This window comes from Vicugna pacos, chromosome 1, assembly GCF_048564905.1.
Source record: "Vicugna pacos chromosome 1, VicPac4, whole genome shotgun sequence".
NCBI lineage: Eukaryota > Metazoa > Chordata > Mammalia > Artiodactyla > Camelidae > Vicugna > Vicugna pacos.
In genome coordinates, this window is record NC_132987.1 from 99,663,206 (window position 1) to 99,690,970 (window position 27,765).

A 27,765-nucleotide genomic window follows, 5' to 3' on the forward strand; every position below is an offset into this window, starting at 1 on the left:
TTTTTAACGGCATCTTTCAGGAACATGGTAAAATGGAATCATAGAACACATATCATGTGTACTTGAAAGCAATTAAATAATCAGGGCACTGAACCAATAATGTGTAACTATATGTTTATATTCTGTCTGCATAAATTAATATTTATATAAATATATTTAAATAATGAGTCCAATATTTGTATCACTTTGAGTGTGAAGGCAGTATTGGGACAAAACATATTTTGAACAGTTTTCTATATTACATCATTTGGAAAATATTTTGTAGACAATTTCCCCAACTCCTGTTCTTTTCCTCCATAAAATCCCTTCTCCAAGTTATAACAGTCTGTATTTCAGTGTGGAAATAGGGAATTAATAGGTATTCCTCTTAAATGTCCATATATAACAGTTAAAGAGGATGTTTCCAGCAGGATGCCTGATTAAAACAAATAAACAAATATGTGATTATCCTCTTGCAGCAAACATGGATAAAATATAGTAATTTTTAAATGCACAAATGAGCTCAAAAGAAAAAAAGGAAATGCCAGGGTGCCAAAAATAGAGGCAACTGGTCCCTGAAATGCTCACTGCACTAATTCATCATGCCATTTATGGAAATCTCAGTCCTGGTAACCAAGGAGTTGGATTTTAAGACTCATATAAGGGCTGGTCATGAGACCTGGGATTTTATGGGCCTTAAGAGCCAAGAGCAATACAAAAGCTAAGATTCTTGAAGAGCTATACTATTGAGAGAAATAATATACTAAGGGGAAAAAAAAATCCATATCCAGCAACAAGGGAGCTTTCTCTAAGACCTAAGTGAAGGAAAAAAAGTGAAACACAACAGCAGTGGTCTTTTCTGAGAAATCAAAATCTCTCCTTCTTCACTTTACAAGTTAGGGAGCCAAATTTATACTTTATTGCTGACCCTGAAACTCCAGACTGAGAGATTAACATAAAAATTGGCCACAGGTTGGGGATACTCTTGAATCTCTTGCAGAAGCCTTTGCAAAATCACACTGGAATGAGACTACATATTTGAGGTCACAGAGAAATCCACACAAAAATGGCAAAACACGGGAGATGATAAACAGAAGTAGAACCTCCAGAACTTTGTAGAACAATCTGAAAGACTAAATTTTTTTTTGAAGGCAGAAAAGAAGAAATTGAAACAATAAGAAAAAAATGTTTTTAAAAAGAACCAAATAGAAAATGCCTAGGGAAAAAATGCCTCACTTGTTTATGAGAATAACAGATAGATTAACAAAAAATTCATTAGAAGAATATAATAATCTTGAACTAGTATGCAATAATAACATAGCCTCAAATTATATGTATTTATGTCCATTTTTGTTTCAAATATAGTAAGGACTTTTAAGCCCCATTCAGTTAATATTATATCAATGAAATATTAATAAGACTGTAGAAGACTTAAGCATTTCAGTTAACCTTCTTAACCCATGGACTTTTACAGACCCTTACCCAATATTTATAAAATATATATCCTTTTCAAGAACACATGGGATGTAACAAAATTAATTATGTTCTCACCCTGAAAAAAGTCTCAAAGATGAAAGTGCATCAGTATTATGCATGCAACATCCCCTGACCAGGTAAACAAATAAAAATAATGAAATAAATAAAAATTAATATACATAATACAGAAATGTAATCATAATTCCTTATACATTAGGAAATTAGCACAATATATTTCTAAATTATTCATGAGCCAAAGGAGAAATTAAAATGTAAATTAGAAAATATTTAGTACTAGGTAGCAATGAACACATTATATAACAAAACTTATCAGATGCTGCTCAAGCAGTAGTTAAAAGAAATGTATAAACTTAAATTCATTTGAAGAGAAGTCAGTGTGATAAATAATGAGTGAGGCATTCAACTATAGAACTTAGAGGAGGAATAAAAATAGAAGGCAGCCTCAAAGGATATAAAAAAGATTAGAAAATTAATGAAATTAAATAGAAACAAATGAATAATAAAGATCATCAAAAGTCATATACCAAGTTCTCAGATCCATGTAGGTTTATTTATATATGTTCTAATGTTTTCTTCTTTTTTCTTTTTTTGGTCTGTCTCTGACATTGTTTTAATTACCACACATTATTATAAAAGCTGTTGTAAGCAAGACAAAGAAGGCATTACCAAATTAGTAGAACCAGGATGGACTATTCAATAAATGGTACTGTGATATTTCCATAGCAATACCTATGGAAATCTATAAAACTAGACACTTGTATCTCACCATATAAAATATATATATTCCAAATACATTATATACTAAATATAAAGAAAATGTAAACATTTTTAAAGAACATGCCTTTATGTTCTTGGAGAGGAAATACTTTTGTAAACAAGATAAACAGAAACTTTAGAGGAGTAGCAGGTAAACAAATGTGCTCAACGCCATTGAGGAAATGCAAACATTAAAATCACAATTAGATAGCTCTTTTCTTCCACTAGAGTGTCTACAATTAAAAAGACTGACATAACCAAGTGCTGATATTGGTGTGGAGTATTTGGAACACTCATACACTGCTGGTGGGAGTGTAAATTGAGATAACTACTTTGTGAAACTTCTTGTTAGTTTCTACCAGTTCTAAACAAATGCCTATGTAGCCTATGATCAATCAAATCTACACATTAAGGAATTTTTGCAGCACTTTTATTCATAGTTCTAGTGTTCCCCTCACTAGAAACAACTCGAATGGCCACCGATGTGAGAATTAATGAATTATGGTAAAGAATGAAGTTTTGCTACTCACAACATGGATGAATCTCACAAAATGCTGAGCAAAAGAAACTAGATACATGAATAGACATTGTACGTTTCTCATATGATATTTGAGAGCAGGCAAGACTAATCTGTCATGGTACTTTTACAGAAAGAATTCACAGGGAGAATACACAAGGAAACTGGCTAGGGTGCTGGAAATGTTCTCTACCTTGATGAGTATAGTGAGTACACAGGTATATAGATAAGTAAAAATTCATTGATCTGCACACTCAAGATTTGTATACTTTAATGCTACTTTCTACCTCAAGAAAAAAATAAAAAAAAAACAATTTATCAATTGGGTTAACTAAAAATGTGAAAATACATGTGACAAGATTCACAGCCACGTAACCAACAATGGATTAGTATTCAAACTCTATAAAGAATTTCTGAAAATTAATTAAAGAAAAAAAGCACAAACAATTCAGGCACAAATAGGCAAAATACACAAATAGGCAACTATTAGCCAGTGACCATCAAGCTGAAAAGCTGTTCAGGCTAACTAATAGATTAGGGAAGTGCAAATTAAATCAAAGTGAAATATCATTTCACACCCATCAGATGGACAACATTAACTGGTCAGGTACCACAAATTTTGGCAAGACATCAGTTTCTAGGAGCTCTGAGGGATTTCTGGTGGGTGTACATACTGATATACTTGGGAGAGCAATTTGGCAATTCTAGGAAAGCTGAAGATGTGCATAGTATTAAACCAGTAATTTCATATCTTTGTCAACAACCTAGAAACATTTCCCCAAATATTTTCCCAAAAATTCAAGTATAGACTATATACAATAGAAAAAGAAATGGAAAAACCTGTCACTCAATGGAGATATACATTTTATGTTCTATTTTTACAATGTAATATAATTTCTTGATTAAAATAAGTGAATATATAAAACTATCTCAGCATATAAATTTGTTACAAATGTAATGAGTAAAATATAGTGTGATACCACTTTTGTAAAATTTAAAACAAACAATAGTATATATTGTTAATATACATATACATGTGTAATACAATTACAAAAATTATTCATGAGAATAATATACACCAAAACCAGGATAGTAAATCTTGAATGGAAGAGGATGGGATTTTTACAATATCTATAATTTTCTATTAAAAAAAGACCTAAAATAAATAGATCAAATGTGCTAATCTGTTATATTTATGTGAAGGGCATGATATTGTTTTCTGTACTTTGGAGTTACTTCATTATTTAAAATTTTAATTAATCAAACAGAAATGAGCCTAGATTATGACTTGAGTTTCCTGTAAATTAACTTTTCTTGGATTTGTTCACATATTCCCTCACAAAGTTTATAAAACAAGAGGGAATATTAATACAAGGAATTTTTCATGTCCTGTATCGTTGTATGTTTTTAGACCTTTCAATACTAGAATACTTTCTTCTAGGGACAGTATAGTGCACAAAAAGGTGTGTCTTGGGAGAAGAAATTGTTTTCCAATCCTAACTTTTTTTATTCCTAGATGAGTCCTTTTACTCTGCTGTATCTTGGTTTTCTTATTTGTAAAATAATTAGTTTGGATTATGTAATGGACTGAATTGCTTTTCCCCCAAAACTCATATGTTGAAACTCTAATACTCAGTACCTCAGAATGTGACTATATTTGGAGATAGGCCTTTAAAGAGATGATTACCCTAAAATGAGGCCATTAACATGGGCCCTGATTCAATCTGATTGATATCCTTGCAAGAAGAGGAAATTTGGACACATAGAGATACCAGGGATGCGTGAGCACTGAAAAAGACCATGGGAGGGACACAGCAAGAAGGCAACTATGTGCAAGCCACAGAGAGGTCTCAGAAGAGACCAAACCTGCCCAAATGTTGATCCTGGACTTTGAGCCTCTAGACAGTGAGAAATTAAATTTCTTTTGTGTAAGCAACCTAGTCTGTGGTAGTTTGTTATGGAAACCCTAGCAAACTAATCCAGATTAGATGACTGCTAATGTCCTTTCAGTCCTAAAATTCCACTCTTGTTTTAAATGTTTTATGTCCTGCTTGTTTGTTTTTCTTTTTCTGCCTCTAGATATTTCCTACGAATTGGTGGAATCCCATTAGCTGACGATGTAGAACTCTAACATCATAAATTTTAAAACTACTTACTCAGTTTTGGTGTATAATTCTTCATTAGTATATTTGATGTTTCAAGTCAGAACCAGTGCCTGAGGATTAAAGAATGGATTTTTCTGACCTTTATCTTTTGTGCGATTATTACTGGTAAAATATTGATAAAGTCTGTATGATTAAACTCTTCAAATGTCATCATTTTGTTTCTACAATTACAGTCTCTTCACATTTCCAGTGCCTTTATTTTCAGATACTCCCCATTTCACCTTTTTTAATATAACATGATAAATTATAAAAATCTTATTGCATTTGGTTTTGTTGTAGGTTCAATGATATTTTTAGGATGCATAAGGTAACATTGCATATTTTCATGATGGCACAAAAAGCTTATGATAATCAGGACTCCTTGGAGAAATGATTGATTCTAGAACTGGAGTAGGAAATATACAAGATGAGTATGAACCATTTTGTAGTATCAGAAACCACAGAAATACTCACAAAGAAACAAACAAAACCCATATTGATGGGAATGTGTCAAAGGGACCGAGGAACCAACTGAAAGAACTCTTGATGGCCAAAACTGAAACAATTTAAGTAAGAAAATGAAGTAACATTGGATTATAACACAATGTATAAAATAAATTTTTATGAGACCATACTGGTATAATAATGCTAAATGAATAAATAAATAATTGTAGGAGAAGGAACAAATCTCCTATGTACAAGAACTCCAACTATTTATGTAGCTACTCTGCCCTCAAGGAGAGGGAGCATAACTCCCCATCATTAAGTGTGGGCTCACAGTGACTTCCTTCCAAAGAGGACAGTATGCAAAGTGGGGACAAAGAGTAACTTCACAGTGGAGAAGCCTGGTGATTAAGATCAACACCGAGTCAGCCAGGTGATTGAGACCAATACCAACAGTCATAAATCATGTTGATAGTGTGTACCCTTGATATTCTATGATGAAAATGGCACTTTACCTCTGGGGTATTCTCCCCAGACCCATAACTCCAGTATAATCATGAGAAAAATAACCAAATTCCAGTAGAGGAGTATCCTACAAATTCTGACCAATACTCCTTAAAGCTGTCTATGTTGTCAGGCAGAAACAACAGGAGCCTAAGGAGACCTAACAGCTAAATGTAATGTGGCATCCTGGATGGGATCCTGGAGCTCATCCCAGGGCATTAGGTGTTGGTTGAGTAATTGCAACAAATGTACTGTACTAAAGTAAGACATTAATACAAGGAAAAATTGAGTCTGAATCTATGTACTGTTTTTCTTAATATTTCTGTAAGTCTGTGTCTATTTTAAAAAATTAAGTCTATTAAAAAAACAAACTTAGACTTTAAACCTAAGGATTATGACATTTTGAGAGAAGTGCTGATGATAATATTAAAGAAAAAGTTATAGTACCTCTAAAACTTTGTGAGGGATGATATGGGCATTGTTAATGTAGTTTAATTAGCTTTCCAGAATAAACTTAATTTGAGGTTTGCTTTCCAAAAATATAAAAAAGCTTATGACAAAATCTACCCTAGTTTCTGATAGATGACAAAGCTTTTGCCTAAAACTGCAAAATTTGAGGAAATGCCATTTAGTGAGACATTTTATATTTCAATTACTTCTCAGTTTTGAAATTTGCCTTTACAAATGTGGTATAGTTATCATTAATTCTTACTTGCAGACGGGGAAACTAGTACAGAGATGTGCTCAATGTCGTAAAGCTAACAGGACAGAATGGAGACCTGAGGCCAATCCTCTCCCAGCTGAAGGTCTGGTCCACCTCATCAGTGGTCACCAAATATTTTTATGGCACACACTTACCAGTAATATTTTGAGAAGCACCCCCAAGTATAGGCTTGTTTGTATTGTTTGTAAATCATATGCGTGTACTTTTAAATTAATTTAGGGTAAAGTGTAAAGCATAAAGTATAACAAATATGTTTAGGTTGATTTCTACATTTTCTACATAACAGGTGATTATTTGTACAGCCTGTACTTCTGATAGCAGCTATGTTGTGGCCATTCTCATAAATAATTCTACTGACAGTCTCCTCTTCTGTAATTCATTAGAGAGAAAAGATGCTAATTCTCAAATGCCTCATAACTCTCTCTCCTCATCTAAGCCTACAGCGGCTCCCCAGGGACTTTTCCTTATCAGCTCAAAGCTATTTCCACCCTGGACTGGGTATAAAGTTTTTACAATAAAAGGTTTCTAATATTGTTTTTTTAAAAATTTTGTTCTTGCATCAAGCTTTAACATGAATTATTGGTGTCACTCATTATTGTACTAAACACTGTTCGACTTTTTATTATTCAGTATACCCAACACACTGGTCTCTGGATTGCACTTGCTTTCTCCAAAGCCGGTGATAAACCAAAGGACATAAACATTAGTGCCATTGTCATCTTCATAGACAATTCTGCCTCAAATATTGTTCCTCCTAAATGAAAACAGACTAAATACAGCTTATGTCAAAGTATGGCGGTGTGCACCTGTCCTTAGGGTGCATGCCGAAGACACTACTACTGTTTCTCCTACTGCCCCTTCAAACTGCTTGGCGAAGTAATTGTACTTTTCACCCTATCGGATATCTTGGACTTCTCTCATAACTCTTCTATTCTTTCTGATTATAAAAGAACTCTAATCACTTTCAAACTAAAAAAAAATCTCATTTTAAGTGCTAGATTCAATCCAGTATATTGGTACAAATTCTCCATTTATAGTGAAATAACTTCTCTCTGCTCTGTTTCCTGCTGTGCTTGGAAGCCACAACGTGGAAGAGGTAACAGCTTTCTTCTTGGATTTTTCTCTCCTTCCCGGCTTGGAGCTTTGCTGCCTCCTGCTCCGGGTTGTCTCTGGCCCTTCAAGGTGGGGAGGGGGTCGGATAGAAGGCAGGAGGAGGAATATATTCAGTTTTCAGGTTTGAGGTCACTAGTATTCCTCTCTTCCTCTTCTTATTCATTTCACTGTTCTTATTCTGAAATCTGCTTGACCCTTTTCCACACTCAGAAATTTCAGCTTGAGTAATTTTTAAAAAGAAGTTTTAAGGAAGTAGAACTTCTGGGCCTGTGGACATGGTGCTAAGTACCTGGAATTTTAGATAAACATGAAAGAGAGAAGAAAGACCTGGTAAATGGGCTTTGATCACTGAGATCTTAGGTTCTCAAGGAAGAGAATCATAATGGATCACTAGAGGAAAGGAAGCAAAGGGCGTGAAGAGTAGAGCTTGAGTGGGTGGACCTGGGCGCTGGAGCTAAGGGTGCTGCCTCAACTCACAATACTCTGCTTTCAGTCAGCTTGGGACTCCCTCCATCCCTCTGGAGTCTGGTCAGGCTTCTGCATAGTTTCTCCCTCACACAAGAGAAAAGATCATGGAATACGATGGAGAATTCCTATTTGCCGAGTTTTATATGATGCCTAAACTTAATTTAATGAAAGACAGGATATTCTTTACATAATTTGTACACAATCAGAAATAAGGCTTAAATGCAGATTTCCCAGGAACAATTGCAATGATTAAAGCCATCCATAGTCAAGTGTCAATGATTATATAAAATCAGTTTTTGAAGTGATGATGATAGAAGGGGAGAAAGACCACTGGACTTCTGATGGGTGACAGAGGACAACATCCAACATCTGGATGGAGAAATGGCACAAAGATATTTAAGGAGACCAGGACTGGCTCTTTTTACCACAACTGCCTTTGGATAAGCAAAAGCTTTTCCTGAGATACGTGATATTTTACTTGGGTCATGTCCCAAATGTTCTGTCTCAAAGTACACAGCAATGGACGTAAATGGCACCGGGAGAGCCAGATTCCCTGTGGACAGTAATTCTGATTCTGAAGAACACATGCAGTTGCTCACCCACACTGCTGGATTGAGAAATGAGGTCTTGAGAATTACCAAAGAAGTGCTTTCAAGATAATAGAGCTTCGCAGTGTTCCATCGCCCGCAGGGGAACAGCAGGACGGATGGTTTTCCTGCTAACAGGACTAAACCTCTAAAACCTAACAATGACAGAACTGAGGCTTTGGAGTTGTTTTAAGGAAAAAGCAATGAAAACTAAAATTCCTATCACAGTTCCCAGCACTTGAAGATTGACATTACTTACTTGTGTTTGTGTTTTATTTAGTTTTGGCGATGTTGGTAAATGTCACTCGGGGGATCATGTCTTCATGACAGGAGGGAAACAGAGGTAAAACGACTGTGGAAAGCTGGGTGAGGTTTGCAGCCCGTGCATACATTAGCACAGGCAGTTCTTTCAGGAAGTTGCTAAGGAACTGACAGTGCTAAAAAACTGCTTTTGAAATAACTTTTGGAATAATTCATTCTTTACCTTGGATTCTTTCACCTGCAGAATTGTCATGATTCTTGGCTCCCTCGTTATTTGTAATTTCAAAAATTGTTTCAGCTCATTTAAACTTCTAGCAGTTTTCACCTGCAAGCCAGGCCTCTTCTAATATTTACTTACCTTATGGAAAGGCCAAACTTTAGCCTCTTACTAGACCCAAAATTGAAGGGGCATTGTTTTCTGTGCTCGCTCACTTCTGCCATCAGCACTGCTGATGGTGATTCTGTTGTCTATGTCTGTTCTGGTCACTACATCCTGACACCAGTTGTCTTGGATACCATGTAGTTTTTCCCCCCACTCAATAAATAGATATGGAAAAATTGTGGTATTCCTGTTTGGCATGAGGTGATAATGTCATATTTGACTTGTGAACCCCAAAATAGAATTTTGAAGCAAAGATAGATAAGTGGTAGAAGGGGCAGATGAAATTACATGGAGCCCTACCTGATGCCCCTCTCAACTAAGACACCATAAAAATCCTCGTCCTCTCATTAGTCAGATGGAAGGGAAGCCCTCTTCAGTATTTCTTTGTCTGGATATGACTTGTGGTTATCTAAGAAGACAATGAGATTCTCATCCTCCATTTAAGATAAGACTAGAGCTGTAAGAATTGAAAATAACTAGAAAATGGTTATAGTATATTAACAAATCAATCATTTGGAATAAATGCCCACGATGATAAGTAGGAGGTCTCTCGGAATCATCCAGATAATCTCTTCACGATACCACTTCTTGTTATGATGACTTGGCCTCTCACGTTACATCTATTTGTGATTATCACCAAACAAATCAAGTAGGCATGAGAATGATTGTAGTAGAGTGAAGCAAAAAGTCTTTGTGTTACACTTGTCACCTGTTTTACTGAAACCAGTAGGGGTAGAATTATGGTAATAAGTTTATTAGGCTGATAGTATAAAAGACAGAGTAAGTCATTAAAATGGAATTTTGAAATGTGTTCTGCTTACTTGGTTTTTGCTTCCTTTGGACAACAGAATAGTGATTCTAATGGTTAACAAAGATCTACCTGATATGGGCTCCCTAGAAAGATAACTGTAAGATTGTTTAAGATAATAGAAATATTTTTTTCTGTGAATAACTGGGCCACACCTTCTATACACATAGTATTATTACACCAAAAATTTTTAAAATCACTTTGCACTTTTAATTGTTAAAAACTTTGATTTACCTACTCCCATTCTCTTTCAACTCCACTCCACTGTAATCACTGTAAATTATTTTGTGATTATACCCTTCCAGACTTTTTATTGAGTGGCTTTCTTTTTATTCTCTCCAGTGTTTTCTTCTAGAAATCAGATGGGTGTTGGCCTCTTGGGAATTTTCCTCCCCGTCTCTTAATGATGATCGTTTTCTATTTTTAAACTTCATGCATTTGTGATTTGTTCTGGGAAAATTCTCCCATCTTCTCTTCCAGTTCACTGATTTACTCTTCAACTATGGCTGTTAAGGCTATATATCAAGATTTGTTTTTGTTTAATTTCAACAAACATACATTGCTCTTTAAAAACTTTTTAGAATCTTCTCTCCATACATCCTAGATGACATACCTGTATCACACTAAGGATAATTAATTTTTAGTGCAAGTATCTTTTCTGATTGCATAAATAATTATTTTTACTCACACATCAATTCCTTTTGTGTTTGTGTGTTTTTTTCTCATGGTGTTGGTTTTCATTCAAAACTCATCCATATGGTTAAGAATTCCAACTAAACTATCAGTAGCCAGCCTGAGAGGAAGGGCTAATACTTCACCTGTTTTCAGTTAGAGTGAAGAGATGAGAATAATGTCTCAGCACCTGGTTTTCTGGCTCTAACATCTGCCTTGTTCTCCGCGGTGTCATCACCTATTTGGGATAGCATCGTGTCTCTTTGCCCCGCACGCTGTTCGTTCCAAACCTTACCATAACCACAGGGGCATGGTGCATAGGGGCAGTGGGTTGCGGAGTCAGTCTCCATGCTCGCCTTGCTGTAACCAGCTAATCATGTCAACAGAACCATGCTCTGTGTAACAGTTGAAGGATTGTTCTTAGTATTTAACAGTACATTCAGGACCTATTTCCAGGTTATCCACCTCATTCTTTTTAATGACTGAACGGTATTCTATTCTAAAGTTAGGATTTGTTTGATTACTCCCTGGTGGATTTTTCAGTTGCTTCCAGTGTTTTATTATTGTAAGCAAATTTTTGACTGATATTCTTGTCATTATTTTCAAAAAAATAGATTATTATAAGTATGATTGCTGGATTATAGAGTATGTGCATTTTAAACAATTTATATTTCCCACAACAATATAGGATCATGTCTGCTTCTCCACTTTTAAATCAACCCTAATCTTTTTTTAATTTTCCAAAGCTGGTAGATGAAGAATGGTATCTGACTTATTTTGACTTGTATGCTTCCATTACTAAGATTTTTCTCCCATATTTTTTTCTAGTATAATTACAGGTGTGTTGTTTTCACATTTATATCTTAAATGACCTGTCATTTATTATGGTGTAAGTGTGATATAATAATTCAGCTATTCTTTTTCATGTGACAGCTAATTGTCTTATTACTATTAATTGAATAAAAACATCCTTTCCTCACTGATGTGAAATGCCAAATTTATCATATATAGATTCGAATATATACCTTGCATTAATTCTGAACTTTATTCTAGTCCACTTACCTACTACTCAATTCTTGTATGTGTATGAGACTTTAAATTTACAATAATCATGACATACATCTTAATATCTGGTGGGCCACATCCCTTCTCATTATTCTTTTCAAAATTCTCTTAACTTTGTATCCACTTGTCAGGTTTCAAAAAGAAAATAAAGTCAAACTTCTCTTCGGAATATTACTAAGTTTACTTAATAATATAAATCCTTTATATCTGAATAGGGTTAAGTCTTTCCATCTAGGAAAATGGTATGTATGTTCCTGTATGTTCTTTAGTGAGACTATATAGGTTTCTTCTTATACTTTTTATTACTTTCTTGCTAAAACCATACTGAAGCACTCACAAATTTTGTTGCTAGTATAAATTAGATCTTTTCCAACTTATTTCCAACAATTTTATTTTCCAACTAATTTTTTTATTTGTAAAGGAAAACTATTGGTTTTTGTGTTTTTCGTATATAGACCCACTTCATAGAATTCACTTACTAGCTCTAAAATTTATTTTTAGCACAGTAAAGGAAACCATATTTACAAATCATATATCTGATAAGGGGTTAATATCCAAAGTATATAAAAAAACTCATACAAGTCAATAGCAAAGAACAAACAAAATCCAAAACAAACAAGCAATCCAGTTTAAAAAAAATGGGCAGAATATCTGAAAAGACATTTTTCCAAAGAAGACATACAGATGGCCAACAAGTATATGAAAGGTGCTCAACATCACTAATCATCAGGGAAATGCAAATCAAAACCACAGTGAAATATCATCTCACCCCTGTTGGGATGGCTATTATCAAAAAGACAAGAAATAACAAGTTGGCAAGAATGTGGAGGAACAAGGAACTACTATATAGCACAGGGAACTATATTCAATACTTGGAATAACCTATAATGGACAAGAATCTGAAGAAGAATATATATATGTCCAATTGAATCATTTTGCTGTATACCTGAAACTAACACATTATAAATCAACTATACTTTAATTAAAAAAAGAACATAGAAAATAGTCTAAATGTCCAACATATAGAACATTTTATGTTTTCAAAGGAAATTTAATATCAATGATTTTTATTTTATGTTTTTTACATAAAAAAGGATGTTGAGGAAAGGGAACCCTTATGCAATGTTGGTAAGAATGTAAATTCGTGCAGCCACTATGGAAAATAGTATGGAGTTTCCTTAAAAAATTAAAAATCTAGCTACCATATGATCCAGCAGTTCTGCTTCTAGGTATTTATCTGAAGGGAGTGATAACACTAACTTGATATATGCACCTCCATGTCCATTGCAGCATTATTTGCAATAGCCAAAGCATGGGTGCCTCCTAAATGTCCATTAATGGATGAAAGGATAAAGAAAATCTGGTATTTATACACAATGGAGTATTATTCACCCATAAAAAGGAAGGAAATCTTGCCATTTGTGACAACATGGATGGATCTTGAGGGTATTACATTAAGTGATGTAAGTCAGAGAAAGACAAATGCCACATGATCTCATTTATATGTGGAATTAAAAAAAACTGAACTCATAGAGGGCAGATTGTTGGTTGCTAGAGGCAGGAAGGTAAGGGTGGGCAAAATCGGTGAAGGGGATCAAAAGGTCCAACTTTTGGTTAAAAAATAAGTAAGTTTTGGGGTATAATGTACAGCATGCTGACTATTGTTAATAATACTGTATTGTATATTTGCAAGTTGCTAAGAGAGTAGATCTTAAAAATCTCATCACAAGAAAAAAAGTAACCATTTGTGGTGATGGATGTTAACTAGACTTTGTGATAATCATTTCATAAAATGTACAAATATCAGATTGTATAATGTATAATGTTATATGTCAATTATATCTCAAACGAAAAAAACCAGCTGTGAGGATAATTGATTGGACTGAAAAGAATGGAGTTGTGACAGTAACCCAGGCCAGAGATTTTGGTGGCCTGTAGTAAAGGGGTTGTATTGGAGATAGAGCTAGACTCATGATCCAAGTTAAAATTTTAGACTTTGATATCTACTTTTGCTACCAACATGAAATCGATCATGAAATCTGATCGGTTCCAACTTTTATACTTTCTCACACATGACACCCTATTTCTAAAAATAAAAATAATACAAAACATTTTTAAATAATATTTTAGTTATTTCTTTTGGATACTCTAGGCATAAATTTACATCATCTGCAAATAATGATAGTTTTATCTTTTTTCCCATAAAATTTAATTAATTAGCAAATTCTTTTCTAAAATTTGTTGCATGAGCTAAACTCTCCGAACTTTTGGTGCCCCTCAGTCATACCTATCTTGCTTCTGGTTTTATTGGGGGTGCATTTAGAATGGGATCCTTCAATATTTTCAGTTTCTAATAAATACTACTTAATGATATTTAGGAAACGGTCTTTTTCTATTTTTACATTAGAAGCATTTTCAGCATGGGTTTAGTGTTGGTAAACTCCTGCAACTTTTTCTTGTCTGTGAAATTAGAAGCATTTTTTAAAATGAGAAATATCTGCCACATTTTATCAGGTTTTCTCTATGAAGAACTAGTAATGATCCTACATCGGCTAATGAAATACATCTGGCTTGGACTATATTCTTTTTCTGTGTGCCTTGTTTTTTCTCTTGACCCATGTGGTCTTCAGTGGAATATATTCTACTTACTTTTTTTATCATTATTCTTTATTTTATGCATATGTGTTTAATCAGAGTGCACAATACACTGAACCATTCTCAACTGGTTTCTTTTAGAAGACCTGATTTTGTCCAAAATCTCACCAGATGCTCTCTGTGGCCATGTGATACTGTGACTCTCTTCTCTCATGCTTCAGTCTTCCATCTGAATCTATGTTCTCTTTGGCAACTCTGTTCCTTCTGTGATAGTAGCAGCCTCAGTGGCAACAGGAGAGGGGGAAATTTTACATCTTCTTTGGCAGGAATAAACACTTCCTGCCTGGAGCCCAAAATGAAAATAAATTGCCCACTGTGCAGAAACATGGAAGTCATGATATTCCTGATGAAACATCTTTAAATAATCTCTGGGCAGTCATGGTTTTGGGTGTTAACTATTTACAATACCGTAGGGGTTACATTTCCATAAGACTTTGAATAACTTAGCAATAAAATACAAATTGTTCATTCTGTAATGTCTAATTTGCACTGCTTATGCTTTAGCATTTTCAATAGCATTGAGGGGTGGTGTCCAGATTATTTGTATCTTTATTTCTTTTCCATTCATGGAAAAAAGAAAGAGTGGAGGTGACTTGGGTAAATCAAGCAAGTTGGCATTGTGGATAATTACAGTTATAATCCTCAAGTTACTTCTTAAAAATGTGACCTTTTTGTACTCAAATGAAACTGGATAATTGACATGTCGCTGTGTATTTTCTTTTGTAACAGTAGATCTTACCGGTAAGAACTTTAATGCATCATATTTTGTCCTTTGCTTGCTGTGTAAAATGGTTCTAAATTTACTATCTGTCTTCCCTTGACCTTTTACTGTGCTAGTTGTTTTGTTTTTCTCATAACTAAGATTTCCCCATCTTCTCAACTCTTCTTTATTTACTAAACTTTTTAATCTGGTTGCCATTCTCTGAATTTCTTCCAATTTCTGAGTGTACTTTAACAAAGAAAACCCAGAACCTGAATGGTGAGGGCTTTTAAATGCCAAGTAGGGCAGAAAAATTACCTCATTTGTTTTAACATGTGATACTCTTTTATTAACAACAGTGCAACTCGGTGTTTATTTTTCTGGCAAGAATATTTATTATTGACTCATCCTTTCTGTTCCTTTCCTTATAACCTTGAGGGCAACACACAATAAACAAAAAATGAAACTTAAAGCATGGAGCAGAGATTGGGGGGTCACAGGAACTTGGCATTATGTTTTCTCAAAATTAGCTTAGCATTTGTGATATTTGCTAGGCAAATAAACTTTGGGTGTTAAATCAACAATATACTGACAATTATGCACAACTCAAATGCCACCCTGCCTCTATCAGCCTTCAGCAGTGATGTAAATAGGATCACATTAAACATTACGATTGCTGGTATTATCATAATTTTCATTTAGCTCCTGCAGACAGTTTTCTAGCTTTTATTTTTACACTTCTAGATAATCACCTCTTGTCATCATTTTACATTTACTCCAGATGCATGTCTATACTTCCTGACCATAAATATGAATTCAAGGATGTTTTATAGCAATTTACAGTTTGTAAAAAGCTTTCATGTATATGATCTCACTTGATTCCACAGCTTTTTGGAGTGGACAGAAAATAAATTACATTTTACAGATGGAAAATCAAGGCTCAGATTTCTTAAGAAGCTGTCTAATGAGTTAGCAAATGTGACTAATCACATGGATACCCATTGGTAGAACTTGCCCTGGTGCATATGTCCTTTGACCCTTGGTTCATTGCTTGTACTAGTATAAAACTCTATCAGAAAAGTTTAGCTATTATTTTAATTCTGTTTTATCACTGAGCTTAGACTATGCCCGCAACATATCAGTGGCAGTACTCAAATGCAGATGGATTAAATATGGGTCACAGAAGTTAAGGAAGGAATAAAGGAAGTAAGTCAAGAGAGAAAGTAGAGAGAGTAGTGTCATGCAGATTGTGTCTGGACAGCCAGAGGTACTACTGTCATAGGTCACCAATCAAAATTTTATTTTTAAATCTATCTGAGCCATTTAGTACTGATTATGTAAATTATGTCAATGAGGCCATATATGGATATCTGTTACTCATGTAGCTAATATTCCCAGTTTGTGTATGTGTGTGATTTCTGCTTGTGTTTGTAATAATAAAAAAAATGAGCCACTGCTACAGAAATCTTTCACTCTCAACCCTAGACCTCGAAATCACATCTCTTGCTTTCTGAGTAAGGCCTCCCACTCACCTTGCTGGTCCTTCCCCTGGGACTGACCCAGCACAGTTCTGCAGCTGAGCTCTTGCCATCTGGTTTCGTTGTTATATGGTAGGCCACCCAGCCTCTCCCCCCCCCAGTAGTTTTTCAACTTACCCTGTCAGTACAGATGTTGCAAACTTGGGATCAAAAGGGAAAGTCATGACTCATATCAGGTATCATTCTAATTTTTAAAAATGTCTACAGAGTTGAATTCAAAAAGTTAGATGTAGAGATTTCCTGGAGGTAAGTTGTAAAATGCAATGACAGAACTTCTGGGTATTTTAATTTTTCTCTCATTTCTGTTTAACTTCTGATCCTATGATGAGTCTGTCAGAATATTTTAGAATCATCAATGCATCTAATCCACTTCTTTAGTACTAGCATTCTAGCATTGAGTGAGTTATAATTACAGAGCGCTGTGGTATAAGGTAGACTCACCCTCCCTGTGCCGTCCTGGCTTCCATTCCTGGCTCCCTGCCATTCTCTCCTATGGCAAAGACCCAGAAGCCTGGGGATGGGAGAAGTACACTATCAGTCCTCATCACACCTACCTGGCTTTTGGCCACTCTCAGCTGAGAGCACCTGAAAAATAACAACCAGGTTAGCTGCCATTTTATTGACCTGGGGAAAAAGAGAAAGCCAAATCGGCTTAGCATTCCTGATTTAAACTGAATTCAGTTCAATGCATCACAGATTTTTGAAAGCATACTCTGTGACTGGCACAAAGCACCAGGAACGTATAGGAGTTTGCTTCAGATGAGGCAGATGCTTACCATATATTGTGATAGGAGGACTTTTAGTTGTACATACAAATAAGCAATAATGCTGGGGAGGCATTTATCACCCCAATGAGAGGATCACTCATCCATTTGCATTAGACCTCTCAGCCCCCTTCCTATCTCTGAAGGTGTCAATAGACTCCAAGTGCTTTCCATGGCTCCATGGGGGCACTCGGACAACCCGTGGGGAGTAGTGGGCTGTTCTAACCGTCTTGCCCTCTTGGAGTGGCTGACAGCCAATGGCATTAAAGGTATTAAAGGTCTAACCCTCTTAAGTTGTGACCTGGCAGGGAACCATTTCACTGGTTAGTGGGAAGACCCACTAGCACAAAGACGTTTTTATTATCAGCAGCAAACCTGCGTTAAAAGCTGTCATGGCAGTAAGACATGCTTGCAGACCAGGGAGCAGAGTAAGTAGACTGAAAATTTATTGAGATAATATTGTAGTATTGAACTACACCAAGGATAATAGCATTGATTCACTCCAGAAAGAAATTGTAAGTAATGAGCAATTAATTGTTGCAGAAACTTTGAAAATAAATCAATGAAAATCAGGAAGACAGATCTGGGTGACTCAATGAGTCTGTGTTTTTAGAAAGTCCTGCTGAGTCCTCTGTGGTCAGGGTTAATGGTATGCTTACACTTCTGTCTGCTAGAAGCTTTAAGAAATTTTATTGCCCTATTGTGTTTTGAATGTGGACTCTTCTGAAGTCCCTATGCTTTCTTCTTTGCTCATTTCTGAAACCTTAAAAACAACAAGGCTGACAAGTAGAAAGACACCTGTGGAATCCTCAGGGGAAAAATATTCTTTAATATTAATTTTGTTTGAGGGAACAACCAGAGGTCTCTAGTGATCAGGTGGGGGTGGGAGTCTATCAGTTTAGAAGAGTGACCAGGAGAGATCTATTTTTCTCTCTGCGGCATAGCACTTTTGTAATTTGCATTTTCCTTTTCTCAAGATGCAAATAACACTTATTGGCTTCTCTGACCCTCCATCTCTCTTGTTATTCCTGTAGTCACTTTGAGAAAATGACATCTTTACAAAAGGTCAAGTATTTGTCATGTAAGAAAACTACATTACTCTTTCTCAGAATTATGATTTCAAGATACGGAGGCAATAAGTTAGGTTACCACAATCATTCAGTTGAATTTCTTTGTTTGACTCATAGGAGTGCACCCACTTTATGGATTCTTCAGATTACCTATGTGGGACCAATTCTTTAATGAAAGTTTTCATCCTTTACTCTGTCATCTCTTTGATTACCTGGTGGGCATTTGGAAACCTAAGCAGTTTTCCCCCTACTTGAGGTTGTTTTCAGAATATGGTGAACTTATGAGACTATCATTCCAAACAAATGAAAAATAACAGTATCTTCAAAGACATGTGCATCTAAGGGAAGGTGATGGTTCAAAATTAACCAGTGATTACCCCTCAATTTTATTCAACTCCAATGTGAGTATAAAGATAATTACTTTATGGTCAATTTAGAATAACTGCAAATCATTTAAAATACTTATTCTTGTATCTATTTTTGTAATAGTAATAGTTCCCATACATTGAATGCTTCCTGTATGCACCTGATAGGCGTTATCTTATTTAATGCTCACTATAAGCCTGTACGGTGGATCCTTTTTCACTCATCATTTTACTAGGAGGTTAGCCATTCCTTCACCTCACACTTACATCATCACCAGCCCTATTGATTTTACCCCCAGGGTACAACTCAAAGAGTCCACTTAGCTCCGTATCCAGGGTCAACCTGCTGGATCAAGGCACAATCCTCCCTCACTTAGCCTTCTGCAATAATGGTTCTTCTTTCCATTCTGGCTCCCATCCAGCCTCCATTGTAGCCAGAATTACCTTTTAAAAATGCATATTGATTCACATGGCTCCTCCCTGTAAAATCCTAGTCTGGGAAGTTGTGTGGAAGCTGACCAACCACACCCTACTGTTCTGAATCCACCTGCTTCTCCAGCCTCATCTTTACCACCCTGTCCTTGCTCATGCCATTCCAGACTCATGACAGTCTTTCTCTTCTAGAACATGCATACTCGTCTCGCCTTCACCTGTGCTGTTCCCACCCAGACTGCCTGAAGCACTCCCTCAGAATTTGCCTGGCTACTCCTATGCCTCACTTAGGTCTCTGCTGAAACATTACTTCTCAAAGTTTCCTCAGCTCATCCATCTAAACTAGGTTTTTTTGCTCTCTGTTCTCCTTGCAGTGTTTATAGCTATGTCTCTATATTTTACATCTCTCTCTCTCAGCAGTGTTTATATCTATGTCTATATCTGTATCTGTATCTGTATTTATGTCATAGCCACTGTCCTTTCATCTCTGTGGATAGATTTTGTCTCAGGCCTTTATTGATTCTTATGTAGGTCTAGACCTGTCACTGTTTTTCACTCTAGGTCCAAAATCACTCTAAGTTCAAAATGTTTTATTAAAAACAAAACGAAACATTTTGGAAGCACTTCTTAAGATTTGGAAGCCAAAAGAAAGAACAACATAGCATGGTGTCATAACATTTTCTTCCAGAATCCTTGTCTACAAAGTTCTGTGGGAGTTCTTCTTGAAATCTCTAGGTTTCCTTACACACCTTGGCTCCAACACCAAACTAGATCCAACCAATACAGGTGAACTAGAATTCTCACCCCAACTGCCTGAGGCAATAACACCCACATCTACATTCAACACGCCTAACTAACAGTTCCCTCTAGTTCAGCTTCTACCCACAAACTCCATTCACTACACCATGGTCTACACAAGAAATTCTAGCCACCAGAACTGTTTAAAAAGCTGTGGGGGAACATATGTACCTTACTAGGTTTTGGTTTTGCTACATTTATTTCTGTGATTTTTTTTAATGCTTATCTCATCACTAGTCTAAGCTACATAATAGCAGAGACCATGGCTGTTATGTTCATAATTCCACCCCTTACACCCAGCACAGTGTCTGGTTCAAGAAAATCAGTAGATAGATAGCTCTTGAATGAATGGAATACTTTGCATGAGATCCATCACAAAGCAGTGGATCTGTGGAACTAAATTTGAATCCAAATATGCATCTGATTCCAAGGCCATGCTTTGAAACAAACAAACAAACAATAAAAGCCGTGGCTAATGCAGTTACTGTGCAACGTGTATGCAAATAGGCATACTATGACTTTATACATACCTGATTGTCTTTGTCAGTCAAGGGTGTGCATAATTTTTTTGTAGAAGCTGTATCTTGTGATATGGCTTTAAATTCATTGATGTGTAAGAGATAGGAGCACTAGAGGCCATTATGAGACCTCTTGGATGTGGTTCTAACTTGTTTTCCTAAAAGAGAAGGACTGGTCATTTGCCATCCTACCATCTGCCTCCTCTCAGCATACTTTCAAAATCTAGAGTGTGGAAAGAAATCCCTGGCATCATAAGACATAATAATGCCCAGTAAAGTTTCTCTTTCAAAGAACTGAATGGCAGTTCCTTGCCGTAGCAAGAGAAGATTTAAAACATGGACTTATTCAAACTCTTTGGGAAGCTGTCATGTGACCTCCAAGGTTTGTGTGCAGTCATATTATCAGACGGGTCTGTGAAGGAACCATAACAGGGTAACATGTGGCAGTTCCCTGGCCCAGCTACTGCAAAGAAAGGTGACCTATAAGGCTCTCCTTGTGGTTTCTGAATGGCCTGATTCATTCATCATACAAAAGAGAGAGCAGAGTCATTTCTAGATTAGCTTTTATTATCAAGATATCAATGGTAACTCATTTACTTATTAATATATTTATTCATGATGATTCCCAACATTGTTTACTAAGTCACAGGTAATAGAATTCTAAAATATACTCGCCCAACAATTTAATGTTTCTCTTTTTGGTTATAAATTTAATATATGATAATTTAAAATATTTGGAAAGTACTGAAAAAAGGTAAAGATGATTTTTAAAAATTTCCAAACCATAGATATCCAAAATGACTATTTTGGTATGTACATGGTATAAGGGCACATGCATTTCAATGCTTGCACACACTCCTATTATAAGTTATATATATAAATAAAAAAAAACCTGGGGCTGCCCTCTTCTATAAAAAATAGAAGGAAATTTTAAGATACCAAGACAGCAGTTTCATATACCTTTTATTCTATGTCCAATGCTGAATTTCTGTGCCAAAGTCATCTAGTCTCTCTCAGTCCTCCATTGAATGGATGGAATTGTCATTGGTTGGGGTGGTGCTTTGCCCCAAAGCTGGCTCTCTTCATTTGGTGATAGAGGGTATGTCAGTGGAGTTTTGTCTATAGTTGAGCTTTTAGCGACTACCAGGCTGGTGTTCAGTAAGGAGAGGGGCTGTTAGAATTGCTCATTACTTTCCCTAGGGTCAAGATTGTGATCCCATTTATGAAATCAAGTTATAATTCACTTCTGCCATCACTTTACAGTCACTAGATTCTCCCTTACTCATTGAAAGAAATGTACTTACCAGAGCAAACAGGAAGGGTTTCCAAACAAAGAGGATTTAAGCAAATGGTATGAAGATGCTGCTCATTTTCTCAGTGCAAGGATGTAAATTATATTTCCAAAAACCTATAATTGCTTTGCCCAATTTTGCTTATGACAAAGTACTTTTCCTTCTATTTTGAGAAAATAAAGACTAAAGAAATGTCCACGAAAATTTATAAAGAACATTTTATCAAATTTAATTTTTACGGCATACCTGAGGTTACACAGTAGATGAGTTTGTTTAGACTTGTCATAACAAAACATCACAGTGTGGCTTAAACAATAGAAATTTGTTTTCTCACAGTTCTAGAGGCAGGAAGTCCAAGATTAAGGTATCTGCAGGGTGGATTTCCTCTGAGACCTTTCTCCTTGGCTTGTGGATGGCTGTGTTTCCCTATGTCTTCAATAGTCTTTCCTCTGCAAGTGTCTGTGTCCTAATCTCTTCTTATAATGACATCAGTCATGTAGGATTAGGGCCCATCTTAATGGCCTGATTTTTCTTTAATTACCTCTTTAAAGACTCTCTCTCCAAATACAGTCACATATGACTTCAACATATACATTTTTGGTGGGAGAGGGCACAGTTCAATCCATTCAGGTAGATAGTGAATTAAGATCTGAGATTCAAACAATGGGCTTTCTGACTCCAAAGTCTAGATTTTTCTACCACACCAAACGTACCTTTATGTCATTAATTCTCTTCTCCACTGCCTACATTCCATCTCATTAAACTCTACTTCCCACCCTCTCAAGGTGCTGCTCCTTGCTAGTAAGATTTTGAGGAAATTAGCCTTTCTACTCTTGAGAAGATAGAGTGGTGATCTAAGGAAAAGAGTCAGCTGTCAGGAAGTGAAATGGTTGAAATATAGATTAAGGAGGTAGTACAATTATTAGTCTGAAAAAAAAGACATTTATTGAATGAATATGGATTATTTGCAAATAACAACAAGATTAACTGAAATTATTTTCAAGTAGTGGGAACTATTTTCAGGAGAAAATAATAGAGAATCCCTAGGTCTATCTAGTTATTGTTTTGTTCTTTGCCATTCCCCTGTTAGGTGAGCAGAGTACCTTTATTTTTTATCATTTTAGAGAATAAGGAGTTGAAGGTCAAAGAATTTGTGTAATTTGCCCAAGTAGCAGAACTCAGACTCAACTCACTTCTTTTGATTCACAGTGCGGTGATCCTTGCTTGTGCTGGCTGCCTCCCTATTCAGTATACCCACAGGATGCTGTGTGAAGTTCTGTAGGTAATTTGTAGATTCACCACAGGATATGCTCTCAAAGAACTTCCTTTATGAAAGATCAAACTATCATACTCCTCACCCACTGCACTCTGCCCACCCCTCCCCCAACCTCCGAAGCCCGTGGGCGCACAAATGGATCTGCATATCCACACTCACAAAGCACTATCGTACATTACACTTACAGGAGGGCATTTTCTGAATGTGGAACCTATCCAAAGGGGAGTGGACAACTAACTGCTACACAGTATGACTGAGAAGTTCACAAGCTCACATCTGCCCTCAGATAAGTCTCCATTTGTCTGCCAAGATGCTATATACTTCCTCCTCTTAACTGACTCTAACACTTCATCTATAGGAGAGTTAGAATTGGTAAAAACAAACAAAAAGATGGCTCAACTGTCACTGTAAAAGTGTTTTTCACTAGTGAATTATGAAATAGATTTTGTAGGTCAAGATCGGCATTTCAAATATGAAGCAGAATAAAATAAAATAGAGAATATCAGAGTGCACTGCATGAAATGAGAGGAAATATTGTTTTGAAACTTTTGTTTCCATTTTTTTCTCTGTGTGTGTGGGAGCCCACATGCTGCATCCTTATGAAAAACGTATTTCTTGATCAATGGAAGTGAAAAAAGTGAGAAATATTTTTTAAAACGGCTTATACTTCTGCATCAAGGATTCTTTAGGTAATGCGATACCAGTATGGCCCCTTTCCCAAGATCAGTGCACACAAATTCATATACCTATGTTTCTGGTACAGTTTTAAAGGGCTGTAGACCTTGTGAATCTCTCTTCTGACCTCCAGAACACTTGCTCTAGCTAAAATGGCATGCTTTTCCTCGAAAGGGGAGAAATGACCCTAGAGATTTCTTCTGGGCCTTTTTTGTCAACATTTCCATATTTTAGCCTGAATGCCTTTGGCATTTTGGAGCTAAGAACCTAGCCTAAATGAGATAATTTATTCAACATTTGGTTTATAATTTTTTAGTGACCAAAATAAATCATCAAAACATTAAAGGTGTTCAACCTATCCCACACCAGCTCCACTGAGCTGAAGTTCCAAAAGGGGAGAGAGGGAATAAGCAACTGAATGAGGTGATGTCAGATAGGGTTAAGTTATAAAGGAAATGATTGTGTGGATGCAATAGAAACACCTGTAAAGGAGGTGGGATAGGTAAGGAAGCCAGTTTATTTTGAGTTGGAGATAGGAGAATGCATCTCTTTTATTAGTTCGAGTTGGTATACTACTATCTGTGGTTATGCCTCCCCTACTACACTACACCTATCAGAGTGCTTTCTGGTATTTCAAAGCACTTCATGAATATTTTTGATTGGTAACTTTATTAAATTTTTTAAGGATAGCTGGAGAAAATATCATGTCTAAGGGTATAGATTCTGGCTGCCCAAGCTTAAATCCTTGCTTTGCCCTTTCCTGGCAACGTGGTTATGGGCAGGTTTCTTAATTTCATAAGATTTAGTTTCTTCAGGCTTATCTCTCTATAATGGAGCAAATAGTATTCCCTACCCCATTAGACTGTTATGAGATTAAATAGGTTAATAAATGTAAGGAGCTTGCATATTATGTTTTATGATGTCCACCTCAGTACTTAGTGGCTTGAAAAACAACCGTTTTATGATATCACAAATCTGTGGGTCAGGAACATGGGCCAGATCTCAGGGAGGCTGTTCTTCTACTTCGTTCTGCTGATTCATCCACTGAAGTCACTTGGTGGTTTTTAGCTGGTAGATGAGCTAGTCAGGAGAGGGGCAGGGTAGGGGGCGCTTGGCGGGGGAGGATTCCGAGTGGCTTCACTCACACGTCTGGCACGTGGTGGGGAGGAGTGGGAGGCTGGAACCGGAGAACAGAGCTCCTACATGTTATGTCTCCAGCAGGTTCTCTCAGGATAATCAGATTTCTTATGTGGAAGCTCAGGGCTCCCAGGAGATTCTAAGGAAGACGAAATAGGAGCTGATGGCTTCTTAGATTCTGGGTCCAGAAACTGACACGGAGTCGCTTTTACTGTCTTCCAGTGGTCAAAGTTACCAAAGAACTAGCCCAGATGTAGGGAGGAGCTGTAGACCCCCACCTCCTCTGGAGAAATCTCAAAGAAGTTTTAGCCATTCATAACTTGCTACACTATCTATCACATTTAAGAAGTACTAGATAAATCTAAGCTAGAATTAGTATATCCTGTTACAACTTTCAAAAGTTGTGGTTGTATGTTTATTTCCGATTGTCATAGTAAAATCAAACTTTAGCTTTGCCTTTTCTTTATCTTTTCTTTACCTTTTCATACTTAAGAGAAATTTTCATCAGTAGGTGGCAGGTGGAGATTTAAAAACTGGTGTACCCTACACAGGCCATTGAACATTAACTCTGGGAATTTTCCTCCTGTGAAAGCAACGTTTTTTTTTTTAATGCTGCAAAGTCATACAGAACTGAGTTTCAGTTAATTCACTGGTAGCCCATCATCCCACTAATATCACCACCCTGTTGGGTATGTTTCCTCTCTACAGGCCAACGACTTAGAAAAAGGTGATATCTAAGAACATAAAAATTCATGAGTAAACAATCACATTTTCCTTGCTGCATCTACTGCTGGACTGAACCCCGGGCTCCTCTTGCTCCTCTCAACACCAACAAAATCTTCCAAATAAAAAGAGCAGAGATAAAGAGCCACGTAAGAAGTTGGACAAGTTCACATTTTAAAAGTTCTTGTAAAAGACTGATGACTGTGTGGCATTAATCTACACAGACATTTCCTGTAACCACTTAGGCCTCATAACGAATCAGCAACGTAATGGAAGTTCTGTGTCCTTATCTGTTGGGTTGGCTGTCTGAGTCTTTATTTGCTTTGGCCAGCTCTTCCTATCTCACCTTCCTTTTTATTTAATTTTTTTCCAGATTTAATACTTTATGGAGGGACACAAATGCTCCTTTTTGGTTTTCGAAGCTCAAGGTCAATTTAAAGACAGGTCCTGGGAGAAGTGAGCATTTGTGACTGGGTCATCTGTTTCCCTGAATCTGTTACAGCTTTTGAGATATGTGTAAGGAGGAGAAAACAGATAAGCCAAATTGGTTTTTGAGATGAGGGGCACCTACAAATGGAGCACTACTGACCATGAAAATATAGAATAACAGTATTTATTTGGAGAAAAGATCTATTTGATCATTATATGCTGTGTCTCGAAACTAAAATGCCTCTATCCTGCTTTTATTAAAAATTCCATCATAATGTAAGCCATTCCCACCCCCTTCAGCCGCACCCCAACCACCCAGCTCCAGTTCTGTCTGTTAAATAAATTCTGTTTTGAGGTCATTATTTTCCCCGTTTCCCAGAATTACCACGCCTCCCCCCAAAACTGTTTTAATTTGTGTAGCAAGGCTATTTCAGAAGGAATACTTGCTGGCAGGAGTATTGATTCTATAATGGAGTTGCAGTTCAATTGTGGTGACAGGAAGACTGATTTTTTTTTTCTTTAAGGATCATCAAGATATTTAGACTCTAGAGGATAAAATTTGTACATAAAATCACCTCATTTTACTTGTGCCATTTCTTTTTACTGCTTAGGCAATATACTTGCCTTAACACTTTGCTCAAAGTTCACACATTTGTACCTTTGAATTGCTTTCAAAAAGAAGACCATCATTGCCTCTTTGGAAAAGAAAAATTGCCTTCCACCAAGCGGGAAGTTGGAAGCCCCCGGAGACCACCAGCCTCCTCTTGTGTGACATTATTACTATTATTATGCTGGAACTCTTACAGACTTACCTGAAGCACAATGTGGCGGGAGGAACACTAATTAGGAGCCAGGAGGACTAGTTCTGATAGTCTCTTCTGCTCTTCACTAGCTGCTTAAACGGGACCTGTACTTAACCTTTATAAGCTTCCTCTTCCCCAGCCATGTAAAATGAGAAGGAGGGACCATGTAATCTTATGGGTCCCTTTTAGTTCAGAAGGTAAAATCATAACAAGCTTAAAACATTTAGCTGTGTTATGGATTTAGAATGGACAGTGTCAAATGAAACACTTGAAATCTTTTTCTGTCTTAATGTACTCCTTAATGTTGATTTAAATAACTACTTTTTTTAATCTTGGATTTTTAACCGAAAGCTGGTCCTATCTGAGTTACTTCCAATGGGGTATTCAGAGAACCTCTCATGGGGTGTGAGGATGGAAAATGTTGAGCTGATTTCCAAGTCTCAGTCACCTTTACTCCACACGGCAGCATTTCCAATCACACTGATGTTCACAGTTCTATTTCTGGCAGCAAACTGCTTGGCCAGAGGGTTTGTACAATTTCTCCTTTTTTCTCAACACAGCACTTTCCCAGTTCATGTAAACTCTGTGTTAATTATTTTGGCTGTTAGCTGAGGAAGAAGAAAAGCTCACATTTGCTAAATCAAGAATGACGAAGTGGATTCAGAAGTG

General features: G+C 36.3%; 1 long non-coding RNA gene across 2 annotated transcripts in view; it reads left to right on the plus strand.

Moving 5' to 3' along the window:
* The window catches only part of LOC107034718 (uncharacterized), a 76,475-nt gene that overhangs the window by 18,761 nt on the left and 29,949 nt on the right, over positions 1-27,765 (plus strand). The window contains exon 3 of one of the 2 annotated variants that reach the window (XR_012075779.1): positions 4,829-4,983. The exons of the other annotated variant lie outside the window; for it this stretch is intronic. This is a non-coding gene — a long non-coding RNA (uncharacterized lncRNA). Of the gene's footprint in view, positions 1-4,828; positions 4,984-27,765 lie in introns of those variants that run through there. 2 annotated transcript variants of the gene reach the window in all.